The sequence below is a fragment of the Antechinus flavipes genome, chromosome 3 (assembly GCF_016432865.1).
Source record: "Antechinus flavipes isolate AdamAnt ecotype Samford, QLD, Australia chromosome 3, AdamAnt_v2, whole genome shotgun sequence".
In the NCBI taxonomy this organism is placed as follows: Eukaryota; Metazoa; Chordata; class Mammalia; order Dasyuromorphia; family Dasyuridae; genus Antechinus; species Antechinus flavipes.
Genome location: NC_067400.1, coordinates 302004234 through 302017498, shown reverse-complemented (window position 1 = coordinate 302017498; position 13265 = coordinate 302004234). Strand labels below are relative to the sequence as shown.

Genomic DNA, 13265 nt, shown 5'->3' with positions numbered 1-13265 from the left:
AGTAATTTTTCAGCATTAACCCTTGCAAAACCTTGTGTTCAAATTTCCACACCTTCTCCCCACTCCCTCCCTTTGATAACAAGCAATCCAATATATGTTAATCCAAAATACAATCCAATATGTTATACAATTATCTTGCTGCACAAGAAAAATCAAATCAAAAAGGAAAAAAATGAGAAAGAAAATAAAATGCAAGCAAACAATAAAAAGCGTGAAAATGCTATGTTGTGATCCACACTCAGTTCCCACAGGCCTCTCTCTCTGGTTGTAGAGGCTCTCTTTATCACAATAACATTGGAACTAGCGTGACTCATCTCATTATTAAAAAAAAAAAAAAAAAAAAAAAACTTCATCTATCAGAATTGATCATCGAACAATCTTGCTGTTGTTGTGTACAATGATCTCCTGGTTCTGCTCATTTCAATTAGCATTGGTTCATATAAGTCTCTCCAGGCCTCTCTGAAATCATCCTACTGTTCATATGACTCACATTTTTCTGTCCAATTTTGACATGCTTAAATTTGACAGCAGGCACATTCATGCACAAAAATATATTTTATATTCTTTTTTCTCAGACTATTCTAAATACTAGAATAAGGATAAATTTTAATTTATTTTAGGAATCGTCATTTAATATTTTATTTTTCCCAGTTGCATGTAAAATGATTTTTATATTTGATTTTAAAATTTTGAGCTCCATATTTTCTACTTTCTTCCCTTTTCCTCTCTCCCAATGAAAAGGCCCATGTAAAGCTATGAAAAACGTTTCTCTAAAAGTCATGTTGCAAAAGAAAACAAAGATCTCTCTTGACCCCCAAAAAATCCTCAGGAAAAATGAAATTTTTAAAAAATATGCTTTAATTTGTATTCAGACACAATCAGTTCTTTTCAGGGTAGGGATAGTACCTTCATCATAAATCCTTCAGAGTAGCCTTGTATCACTGTATTGTTGAGACATACCAGACTCATTCACAGCTAATTATCCCACAATTGCTCTTTATATAGAGGATATTTGACTTTGCATGAGCTCATGAAAGACTTTGCAAGTTTGGTGAATTACACTGGGTGCAATAGACTTTTCCTGCTGAGCTTCTATGGATGGGAAATTTGGATGGAAAATTGTTCCACTCTTTCTTTTTGTGGGTTCTGATGCTTAAAAAAATTTTTAAATCATTATTTAAAGATATTTATTTGGATGGATTTGGAGGACAGCCAAGGTGAGTTCTTGCCTTTACTCAGTCAATCTTGGCTCCAGCTCCAGGATTCATTATTTGATAAAAATTTCTCAGAAAATTGAACAGCAACATGGGAAAATTAGATTTATACCAACACCTTACATCTAACATAACCCCCCCCCCACACACACACACACACATACACACATGCTCCAAAGAGGCATGTGTTCTAGATATGATGTCATATCATAAACAAATTGGAACATATGGAGAAAAAAATCTATCAAGTTTAAGATCAAAAAATTAATGACAAAATAAGTGATATAAACTATCACAGAAGATAAAATAGATTACTTTTTTTAAAATTTTTAATTGGAAAAACAAATTCAGTAAATCTTAAAATGGAAACAAATGACTGAAAATATTTGCACCAAATTGTTCTGAAGGTCTCATTTCCAAGGTATATAAGAAAATTATTCAAACTTATGGAAAAAGAACTATTCCAATTCATAAACATTCTAAAGATATAAACAAATAATTATCAAGGGAACAAAACTCAGGCCATCTTTAGCCATGTGGGAAAAAAAAATTGTACTATATAGAAACATGCAAATGAAAGCAATTCTGACATGTTAACTTACATCCATCAAAGTGGTAAAAATAACAAAACAAGGAAATATTAAACAAATTCTACTAAATTTTTATTTGACATGCTGATGAGTCTCATTTTGTTTCATCTGCATCACTCACTATTTATTCCAAGAAAATTGTACCTTTCATTGACCATTTCTGTATCTATGCATATATGTATATTTTATCTTCTCTCTGGGGGAAAATATAGTTTCATATTTTATTTTTGTTTTACCCTTTTCCTTTCTTCAAGGATAATTTGCCTTTACATAAAGCTTACAGCAATGCCCTCCATAGAAGCAAAGTCTTAAGTGATAGGTCTCTTTTATGTACTCATCATATTCTAATAATGGTTTTTGCTACATATATACTAGAATGTAGGGGATATCTAGGTTCCTGCATTTGGGTAGTGAGATTAGACTATATAAAGCTTTCTATGATCCCTTAGGTAAAAAAACAAACAAACAAACAAACAAACAAACAAAAAAACATGCCATTAATAACCTTCTCCTTTACCCTCATTTTCTAACACATTCTAGGACATAAAAGGTTGCTAGAAGCCAATACTGACTGGCAGAAAGGAATTCTCCTGGTATTATGATACGAGTATATAAATATTTCATTCCACTATCCAACTGTAATCTCCTTGAAGCCAGTGACAATGTCTTTATTCTGTTTTCATTTCTGGCCCTTGAAAAAAGTAGCATGTACATAAGAGAGTGTTTTACAAAATGCTCTCAATTTTTGTTCTGAATCCCTATTTTCCAGGGAAGGAAACAGTCTGGGAAATGTTAAGTAAGTTGTCTAAGTCACATTTCCAGTAAGTGATAGAGCTATAATCGAACACAGTTCATTTGAAAAGTCCACAGTTTCATCTACTATGCCTTAGCACTTAAGATAGTAGTTTCAGGAGAAAGATGAATAACAGTTTTCAAAGCTTATTAAAATAACAATATAAAGGGTTCTAGCTGCTTCTTCCAGATATTTGATATATCACTACATGCACATACAAACACACACACACACACACACACACACACACAACCCCCAAAGCAGGCCTATTTAAGTCTGTTTCTTATCTCTTCCAATTTTGCATGAAATTGAAAATTTGCACAAAACACACATCCTATGCTCTATGAGCTTGACAAACTGGCTTTCTTTCTACACCTGGCAATAGACAATTCATCTTCTACGTCCATGATTTCTGTTTCCCATTCATTGAATTTCCTAACCTGATCTCTGCCTCATGAAATCCCTAATGTTCTTTAAAGATCAGCTCAAGTGATATTTGAGTTTTTTTAAATTTCTCCCTAGGTGCTAATGCCCTTCTACATCACTCTGGATTTATTTTGTATATTCTTATGGAGAGTATCCCCAAAATTAGTACAATTAAGTGTGTAACACTTTAGAACTTTTGACTTGCCCTGTAAATACACACCTTCTATCTCCTGTAAGAATGTAGAGTCCTTGAGGATAAGAATTGCTTTATTTTTGTCTTTGTATTTCCAGTAGCTAATATACCTGACAAATATAGGTACTTAATAAATTATTTTTGATTAATAGTTAGTAGTTGCCCAAGAATGCCTTTTACCAAATGCTGGAACAAAAAAATTGAACCACAAAGAATGCAACATTAATTGTACAGCATTTTTTTCCTTTACAAATCAACATTCCTAATAATATGTCCTTTTTTTCCTGAGATTACCATTCCTATGCATACTCTAGAATATCTGCATATGTGATGATCCTTAGGCACTTTCATAAGAACATTCAAGGGAAACTTAGAAAGGTAAGATAAAAGTACTAGAAGTAAAGATAAAAAGATGTTCAGCAGACAGATTTTTAAGAGTTTGGCAATTTCCTGGAAACCTTTCCTTGGAAATCTACCTGGAGGGAAATTTTTTAGAGATAAGAAGACCTAGATGGTGCCTTAGGCATCCTAGGAGCTTTTGAGATGATAACAGACAATATAAGGTTTTCTAAAAATTTAAAGCTTTATTCTTGTAGCCTGAAAAACTCATAGATTTATAATATGTGGTATTAATATATCATTTTAAAACTGGATTCTGAATGCTGATTTTAACAAATAGAGCCTGTCAGTGGACCATTTATAGCAGAGAGAGACAAAGAAAGAACAAAAGACACAGAAGGGCAGGGGCTTAAGAAAGAAGAGAAAGAAACAGAAAGAATAAGAAATGGAGGGAAATAGAAAAAAAGAGGAAGAAAGACAGATTGGAAGAGAAATGACAATATTGGGCATGAAGGTATAATTTAATCAGTATAGAAAGATCCTGGTATAGAAATTCAGGAGCTGTATTATAGTTAGAGCAGAAGATTTGAAAAGAAGATTTTATATATATATAAAACCAGGCTCTGGGAAACTGAGGGATGAAGCTATTTGCTTAGACTCATAGCTCATTAGTGTCTGAGGCCTGGTTCCTCATCTATCTGTAAAACAGGAATGAGAATAATTTTTATTTCACAAAAAAAGATGTGCAAATCCAATAAGATAAAATGAATAAGACAATTTGGAAAACAGATATATAACATGATAAACGATGGTCACCCCTTACGAGAGTTTCCAGTTGTGTCAGTAAACAAGAATATATTAAGTATATTTTACATACCAGCTACTATTCTTGGCACTGCAAATATATAGACAAAAATGAAACAGTCCTTGTCCCTTAAATATGGGGACATATGAATGTACATATATAGTTGTAACTATAATAACTATAACTATATGTATATATGTGTATGTTTGTATGTATGTGTATTCAATGTATATGTATGCTTACATACAGGTGTGTGCATAGGTAGTGAGGTTTGCCTGCTACTAATAGTATGGGGCTGTCGTATGACAGAATAGATATCCACAGCTTCTTCTCACTCTTCTTCAAGAAAGGCTTATATTCCTGTATAAATGGAAAGCAGGAAGTTGGATCCATAGGCCACTCTTAAGAAAAAGAGAGTATTAAGCTATAATTATATCTATGTGTTCTCTTAATTATTCCTAGTCTAGAGAATATGACTTTCTGATTCAAGCTAATTTCTTTGGTTTTTTTTTGTTGTTGTTGTTGTTGTTGTTGTTGTTGTTGTTGTTGTTTTTATTGTGAAAGCAGGACCCCAGGTCATATATGCAAGTCATGATGCCTTTCCTCTTAAATACTAATTCAACAATAAACACACATAGCAATTATAAAAAAAAAAAAATTTATCCAACTCAAAGAAGAAAAATACAAATCAGATGAGTTATACATATGAGAGGATACCAGACCATCTAGAGTGAGGGAGCTTTCCTATTGGTAATAAGGTAACTTAGCTCATTCAGGAGAGAGAATCCTAAATCCAAGGGGAAGTTCCCCAAAACTTCTAATGTAATAAGATGGAGAAAGATATGATAGAGAGTACTAGCTCGTTCTGAGAGTCTTTTTCTTCAAAACCCTGAAGTGTGGTGGACATTTTTCTTCTTTTCTCTTGAAGGAGAAAACCAGAAGTACCTAAAGCAACTACAGAACGTAGGTGACTCTTGAGCTCTAAGGAGGATCCAAAGGAAATCATAGAGATTAAAGAGACCGGAACTATTCCATTCTTACCAATTCTGAATTGCTCAGTGGCACTTTGGTCTCCATCAATAAGGAAAAAGTTTCATAACAATGGTCTTTAATATTGGAGATATATATACATACATACATACATATGTGTGTATATATGAATGAATATATATTTGTTTCCACATACATGCATGCATATATATATATTGTGCATATGTATATATAATACACACACACACACACACACACACACACACACAGAGTAACTTGGAAAGGGAAGATTCCTGGGAGGAGTAGAGGCATCAAAATACATATCATGCTGTATTTGAATTAAGCTTTAAAAGAAGTAAGAAATTCTAAGATACAGAAGTAAAAACAGAGGACATTTCATGAAAACAAAATAGTTTGTAAAAAAAAAAAAAACTATAGAGACTGAAGATGAAGTGTTATCTATCAGTAAGGAACTGCAAGAAATCTAGGACCTTTTTCATAATCATATAGCTTGAATATATTACAGATAAGATTTTGATTTAAGTCACTCTGCATACAGCTTACTATCCAATCCATCATACTACCTCTCTCACTTTGAAAATACCTTTTTATAAAGATGACCCTTATGAGCAAAGCAAATACATTATAGTAATGTTGACCCAATGATTTTAGTGATTAGCATTCCCAGAACACTCTGTGCATACTCCCTCTATAGAAGATTAATGCTTATAGTATCTTAATGGAGCTATGGTATCCTGTAGCAAATAGATAGATAGATAGATAGATAGATAGATAGAGTGAACTGTCAAAGAAAATTCCTGGTTACTTATAGTCTATCACTTAAAGATGGACAGGTTAAAAGTGTCATCAACAGTATATATTTTAGTGTTATTGTTGTCACCAAGTCTAAAATTCAGCTGTACTGCTTTTATGAAGTATAATTATTGAGTTGACCCAGAAGAGTTTCTGAAGCTTCACTCTTGGTTCAAAGGTATATAACATGGCAATGAAGCATAAATATTGGGCTCTGTCATTTAGACTATGTCACTACCGAGGGAGAACTTATAACTTGGGCCACAGTCAGAGCCTTGTAAGCTCCTAAGAATTCAGACTTCATAATATTACTAAGTATCATATTTTCAGATGCAGTGGTATAGTAATAATGATAATGTCATTGATTGAGGAGCCAACTGAGATGTCTATTTTTAGCTATCAATTTTTATTGATTTTTTTGAGAATGTCACTCTTAAGTTCTACTAATCCCATCACTATTATGGATGTCTCAAAGCTATTCTTTTGATGATTCATTATAATACTTCAAATAGAGAAATAAGTGAACTATAAAAGCAAAAAAATTGTAGCTGATATGAAATAACTGCATTTTAAACTCTTTTATCAATGATTTTTCATTATGAATTGAGATCATTAAAACATAGTATTATAAAATTACAGGAATTCACATTGAGAAGTTTTAGAGGCCATTCAGTTTAACTGCTACTAAATAATCAAATGGAATTAATGCCTTCAACAACAATCCTGGCAAATACTTATCCAGTCTTAATAGTAGACACATTATTGCATTTGGGGAACTGTATGATGAGCTGAAAGGTGGTTATCTGCAATATCCATATATTGCTATTAGTTCCCTCACAAATTCCCATATTAAGAAAAACAAGTTTAATCTGCCTCTAATATGAGGAACTTTTAAGCATGTGAAGACCACATTTTGTAATGAAATCTTTAGAAAAATTTTATTCTTATGTATTTTAGTGACACAGAGGAGATCATGATTTCTTAAAGACTATGTCAGTGGAACAAGCCCTAAAAGATTCTATCAAGCCCAGGGGAAAAAATGAATATGTTGCAGAGAAGAGACAGTGCTGATTGTACAAGGATTACTCTAGTCAGAAGTTCATCATTTGCAGGCAAGTAATTATTTGTTATGGTGATAATGAAGCAAATATATATATATATATATATATATATGTTTATACATTTTCCATAGTTCTAGATGGTGGTAAAGAAATGTGCAGTGATGCTAACAAGCATATACTTATTAAAGAAGTGTTTAGACTCATTGTATCATCTTTGTTCCATCACATATGTATTTATATAAAACTAGAGGCAACTGAAGTGAATCAAAACTGACATCCAACTGATGTATATTTAGAGTATAGACTGTCTATTTAGAGCTGGAAAAAAACTTTCAGGTAATCGAATCATATCCCCTCATTCTATAACTGAGAAAACTTCCATTCAGACATGGTAAATAACATGTTTTGGCCACTAAGGAACCCAGAAGAGAAATTGAGGTTGAATGGGTACATTTTATTATGCATAAAAATGAGAGTTGAAAAAAAGGAGTATGGATAAAATCATCCATAAAGAAAGAACCTAGGGCAAGAAGCACCGGCATATATTCAGTGTGCAAAATAAAAGACACAGATGTTATCCAGAAGCCTGAGAAAGAGCAGTCTGACAGAGAAAGAACCAGGTGAGAACTCAAGACAGGATGTCTAATAGGAAGGTGATTTAAAAGAATGTCAAATGCTGAACAAGATCTGGAATAAATCTTTCTCAAACTCGGAGAAAGTACTTTCAATTAAGTGTTGAATACATAATCCAGAGTTTAAGAGGTTTGTCTTTCATAATTGAAGAGGACCAAATGACACCATTATGTTGTGGTAAAGGTATAATGTGTCCAGCTGTTCCAGATCAGATCATTATGAGCTCAGAAGACTCTTCCATAGGTCTGGCACAAAATATGCATTTGAACATTTGGAATGGAGATGTTTCTCAATTTGTACATCTCATATTTCTTTTGAACTACTAAAATTCTGCTTTGCTCATAGAACACAGCACCTTCTTGAATGTGAACCCACCATGCTGGATTGGTCCTGTGACAGTATCTCCCCTGTCTCACAATTGATTCCAAAGTGCTTCAGAAAAACTTTCAGAATGTTGTTGTACTGTTTCTTCTGACTTCTGCATTAATTCTTTGTAGAATTGTCTGGCCCAGATAGCAAATGTGGGACTGCACACCAAGTCTCTGAATGCTGCTCAATCCTTTTCTGCTTTGCTGTTGTTATCTGTGGATTGAGTCAGTTTTTTCTTCAGGTCAGCAGTGAAGTTTTCACTCAAGAAGTGATGAAATCAATTGCTCTTCAGACTTCTAAGAGCCATCTTACCCTAGGGATTTTTCTTTTGCTGAATACAAATATTTAGCTTAGAGAGGATGAGTTTATGTTTGGTCCAGCACTCTATTGCCTTTGTCACTCTTACACATTGCTTGTCTCTTCTCCTTGAAATGACAGTCTATTAAATGCCAGTATTTGCTACGACAGTGCACCTATGACTTTTTCCCCAATTAGATAAGCAAAAGACAAGTTGGGGATAAGAACATCATAAATGCAAAAGTCTTCAGTAGTACATAACTGTTGCTGTTTCTGATTCTGTTCCTCCCAAGAATTTCTTGCCAAATCTAATAATATCTATGACTGCTCTCATATTAAAGTCACCTGAAATTACAATCTTTTTATCTTTCAGTACATTGAGGTTGAGGGTCTCCAAAATGTCATAAATTTCTTTCTTTGATCTCATCATCATCAAAATTTTTGCTGATAGTTATAAATCATGTTCTGACAAGCAGTGATTACATTATCATCAGTTTTGTCATTCACTCCTTTTGGGAGAATAACTCACTAGCTACATTACATCTGATTGCTTAACCTAATGGCATATGGCAGCTTAAACCATTAGGGGAAAATGTGTATTCAGCCATAATTTTAGTATGTTGGCCTTCATTTCCCTCAGGGGTACAATTTAAATGTAGTACATGCTGAATTCTCTCACTAAAAGAGCTATTACACTCCCAATTCTGCTAGATTTCATGTTATCTATGATACATTCCATGTATTGATGATGGTAAGTAGAATCATCTTCACAAAATTCTTTGAAATTTTGTGTACATTTCAACCATAGGATGAGATATTCTCCTATACTGGTAGGCAGATAAAGGCAAGGAAAGTAGACAATTTTAAAATAGCCTTTCTAGATCCTTCAACACACCCGGAAATAAAAAGTTAGTCCTTTATAAAACTGTCCAGGGGCTCTTGCTGCTTCCATTCTGAGAGAAGATGACCTAATTGTCCTAGACTGCCTATGTGCAGGAATGTGACTATAGTTCTCAATGTAGCCACATCTGCTGCTTCATTAATGACTTATTACTACAGGAATTTGAGGCAGGTAAAATTGCAAGATTATAAAATAATTAAATAGTAGTAGATGATTGGTAATATCTTGACTTATAAGTCAATTGGGTATAAGTGAGGCAGATTTGTAGAGAGTTGTAAGACTCAGTCTCTCTTTCAGAGTCACCAAAGTCCTGGGCAAGAGAAAAGTCTGGTGATGGTTTGGTTTGCAGTAGATGACCTGGGCTTTTTCAACTTCTGATTAAGCTCTGAACAATTCCCAGTGTTTCCTTGCTTCCTTCATGGCTGTTGTAACTAATTGTTCTTCTCTGTCTTTTCTGTCGAGAGGTCTTTACATACTTGGGATAGACTCTCCCCAACTCCCTAATGTATTTGGGGCCTTTCAGTTATTCCCAGTCTGGTTTAGACTGCCTGCTAAGATAGTTTTACAAGATCATGTACACTTTGGTATATGAATATTATGGAGTATTATTGTTCTGTAAGAAATGACCAGCAGGATGAATACAGAGAGGCTTGGAGAGACTTACATGAACTGATGCTGAGTGAAATGAGCAGAACCAGGAGATCATTATACACTTCGACAACGATATTGTATGAGGACATATTCTGATGGAAGTGGATTTCTTTGACAAAGAGACCTAACTGAGTTTCAATTGATAAATGACGGACAGAAGCAGCTACACCCAAAGAAAGAACACTGGGAAACGAATGTGAACTATCTGCATTTTTGTTTTTCTTCCCGGGTTATTTATACCTTCTGAATCCAATTCTCCCTGTGCAACAAGAGAACTGTTCGGTTCTGCAAACATATATTGTATCTAGGATATACTACAACATAGCTAACATATATAGTACTGCTTGCCACCTAGGGGAGGGGGTGGAGGGAGGGAGGGGAAAAATCGGAACAGAAACGAGTGCAAGGGATAATGTTGTAGAAAAATTACCCTGGCATGGATTCTGTCAATATAAAGTAATTATTAAATAAAAATTTAAAAAAAAGAGTAAAAAGAAAAAAAAGATCATGTACACTTTGCAAGCTATAGCTTCTTGAAGCTGCTAGTGAGAATCAGGTAACAGATGGACCCCAAAGGTGGATAAGCACTACTGAAAAGGCCTTGGCAAGACCCTCACACCAGAGGTGACAGTTCTCTATGAATACTCTATAAACTTCACCCTATGATTACCCTATGACCCTATGATGTTATTGAGGCACAATTTAGAAATATATCAAAGATAAAGAACAAGCCTTTATTAAATGCTTACTCTGTTTCTGGCACTATCCTAAGTGGTTATTACAAATATTACATCATTTAACCCACAAAACCACCTTACAATTTGACAATTGTTATTTATTCTTATTTTACACTTGAGAAAATTGAGAGATACCTTTTCAGAAATACAGACCTAAGAAGTATCTGACATAAGAAGGATCTTCCCAACTCCTGCCCCAGTGTTCTATTTACTATCTTATGTGTTTAAAATATTGTTCTGAGAACAGCATGCCAAAGAAATATATGACCCAAGAAAAACTAAAAAGCCCTAATTTAAGCTTTCAAAGTAAGTGATAATGATAGTAATCTTCTATCTAGCTAAATAGGTAGGGCATGAAGATAAAAAACTGCATTTCTAGTCAGGAGGACTGGGTTTGAGTCTTACATGTGATACATATTATTTATGGAATTCTAGATAAATCAAGATATGAAATTTTGTTTGCTCTTCTCAATGACTATAGAAGATGATGATATAACAATGCTAAGTGTATAATTTCTAATTTGTGATTCTCTACAGTTAATTAATCAAATTGTAAACTACTAATGTTTCTTGTTTTCTAATTTTGTAGAAATACCTGTAATTATTTTTTTTGTCTTATAATTCATTACATGAATTGTTTATATTTGTTTATTTGGAAATTTGGTGGGTACTAGAGGAAAAGCTTAGCTTTCTATCTTATTAGTAATATAATCTGGAAAAGAATGTTTTTTAATCTGCATCAGTGGATGGATTATTGCATCATTAGGAGTTCCTATTTCCATTAAAGCAAGACTTGTCCTCAGGAATATTTGATGTAGGTAAAATTTCCTCTTTAAATTCTTTAGGTCTTCATTCATACATTTCTAGCATAATAGCCTTCAGACTTCTTGTGTGCTCATGTTGCACTGATGTCTTAGTAAAAATCTTTTGATAAAATCAGAATCACTGTGTGTGTCAGAACTGGAAAGGATTATCTGATCTAACATATATATATATATATATATATATATATATATATATATATATATATACACACACACACACATAGATGATGAAACTGACCAAGCTCTGATAATTTCCCAATGTATCCTTTAGACACCTTCATGGATGTTGAAACAAATTGTAATTATCTGCCTAGTCTGCCAAAGGATAGATGTCTTGAGGTAGTCATCTCCCTAACTCACTAATGGATTTGAGTTCTTTCAAATATCCTCAATCTAGTTTAGCCTTAACTTTCATAAGAAAACCCAGATATGATGGCAACTCCCATGCATTGACTCATAGCCCGGAGGCAGGCTGAGAATGTCAAACCAGATAAAAAGGACGCAAATAAGCAATATGTGAAATGTCAAAAATGTTTTGAATTGGGACATAGGACAGATGAATGCACAGGAAAAAGAAAATATTTGCATGGACCTTCAAGAACAGAACTTAAGAAATCTTAAAAAAAAAAAGAAAAAGAAAAAGAAAAAGAAAACAGATTATTATTACACAAAGCATTGGAGAAATGAATACAGAAAAAAAAAAAAAGACCAAGAAAAAAAGTCTAAAAGTATTAACATTTCCACCAACATCAATTTCTTCCTCTGATGATAGTGATACTAAGGAAAACTCTTGTACTTCATTATCATCACCCTCCTCATATAGTTCTTTCTCTTCCTCTGATTCTAAGTCAGATTCCAGCTCTTCCTCTAGTATCAGCTCTAGCACAGATAGCAACTCTGATGATGAGCCACCAAAGAAAAAAAGAAATAGAATTTCTCTAAGCATTTCTGATCATTTAGGACTAATAAATTAAAATATGCTACTGTATTTCTCAAAAGAGGAGTTGGAATATATTGGAGTCAAATGTAATAACTGATCAAAATTTCTACAATTCAAAAGCCTTCTAAATATCTCCACATTGTAAGGGCATAAAAGTTTTTAATAACAAAGTATGTCTGTAAAACTATTTTTATTTTAAGGAGAATTTTGTTTCTTTTTTTAATCTTAAAAAGATTTTTTTAAATTAATCAAAGTTGAAACCCAGTATATCAGGATTTTATGTAATGAAACATATAAACTTTTTTTGTTTGTGAAACAAATGCCATATCCTGTTTATTTGTTGATATTGTGTATGCCAGCACTGGTTTCACTTGTTTTCAGAGTAATCCTGTAAAATAACTGAGAATAATGAATTTCTAATTATTTTAGCTAAACATGACTTTATTAATCAGTTTGACTACAGTATTACTATTATGGAGGTATCAGCCCATTATTAACAATGAGTTATATTTCTATTTTTATCCTTACAAATTTGTTTCTGATATGTTTTTTTAAAACCTAATATCAGAAATGAAATGTAATAAGATCTATATTAATCTAGTAGGTACATTTATTTATGGGCAATAATTTTCAACTTCCTGGGGTTTCTTGCTATTTTATTCTGGTTCCCTAAATACTCATAGCCATGC

General features: G+C 33.1%; 1 pseudogene; it reads left to right on the top strand.

Annotated features, from left to right (window-relative positions):
• Nucleotides 1–12068: 12068 nt before the first annotated feature.
• On the top strand, nucleotides 12069–12610 carry LOC127557189 (zinc finger CCHC domain-containing protein 10-like; annotated as a pseudogene).
• Nucleotides 12611–13265: the final 655 nt, after the last annotated feature.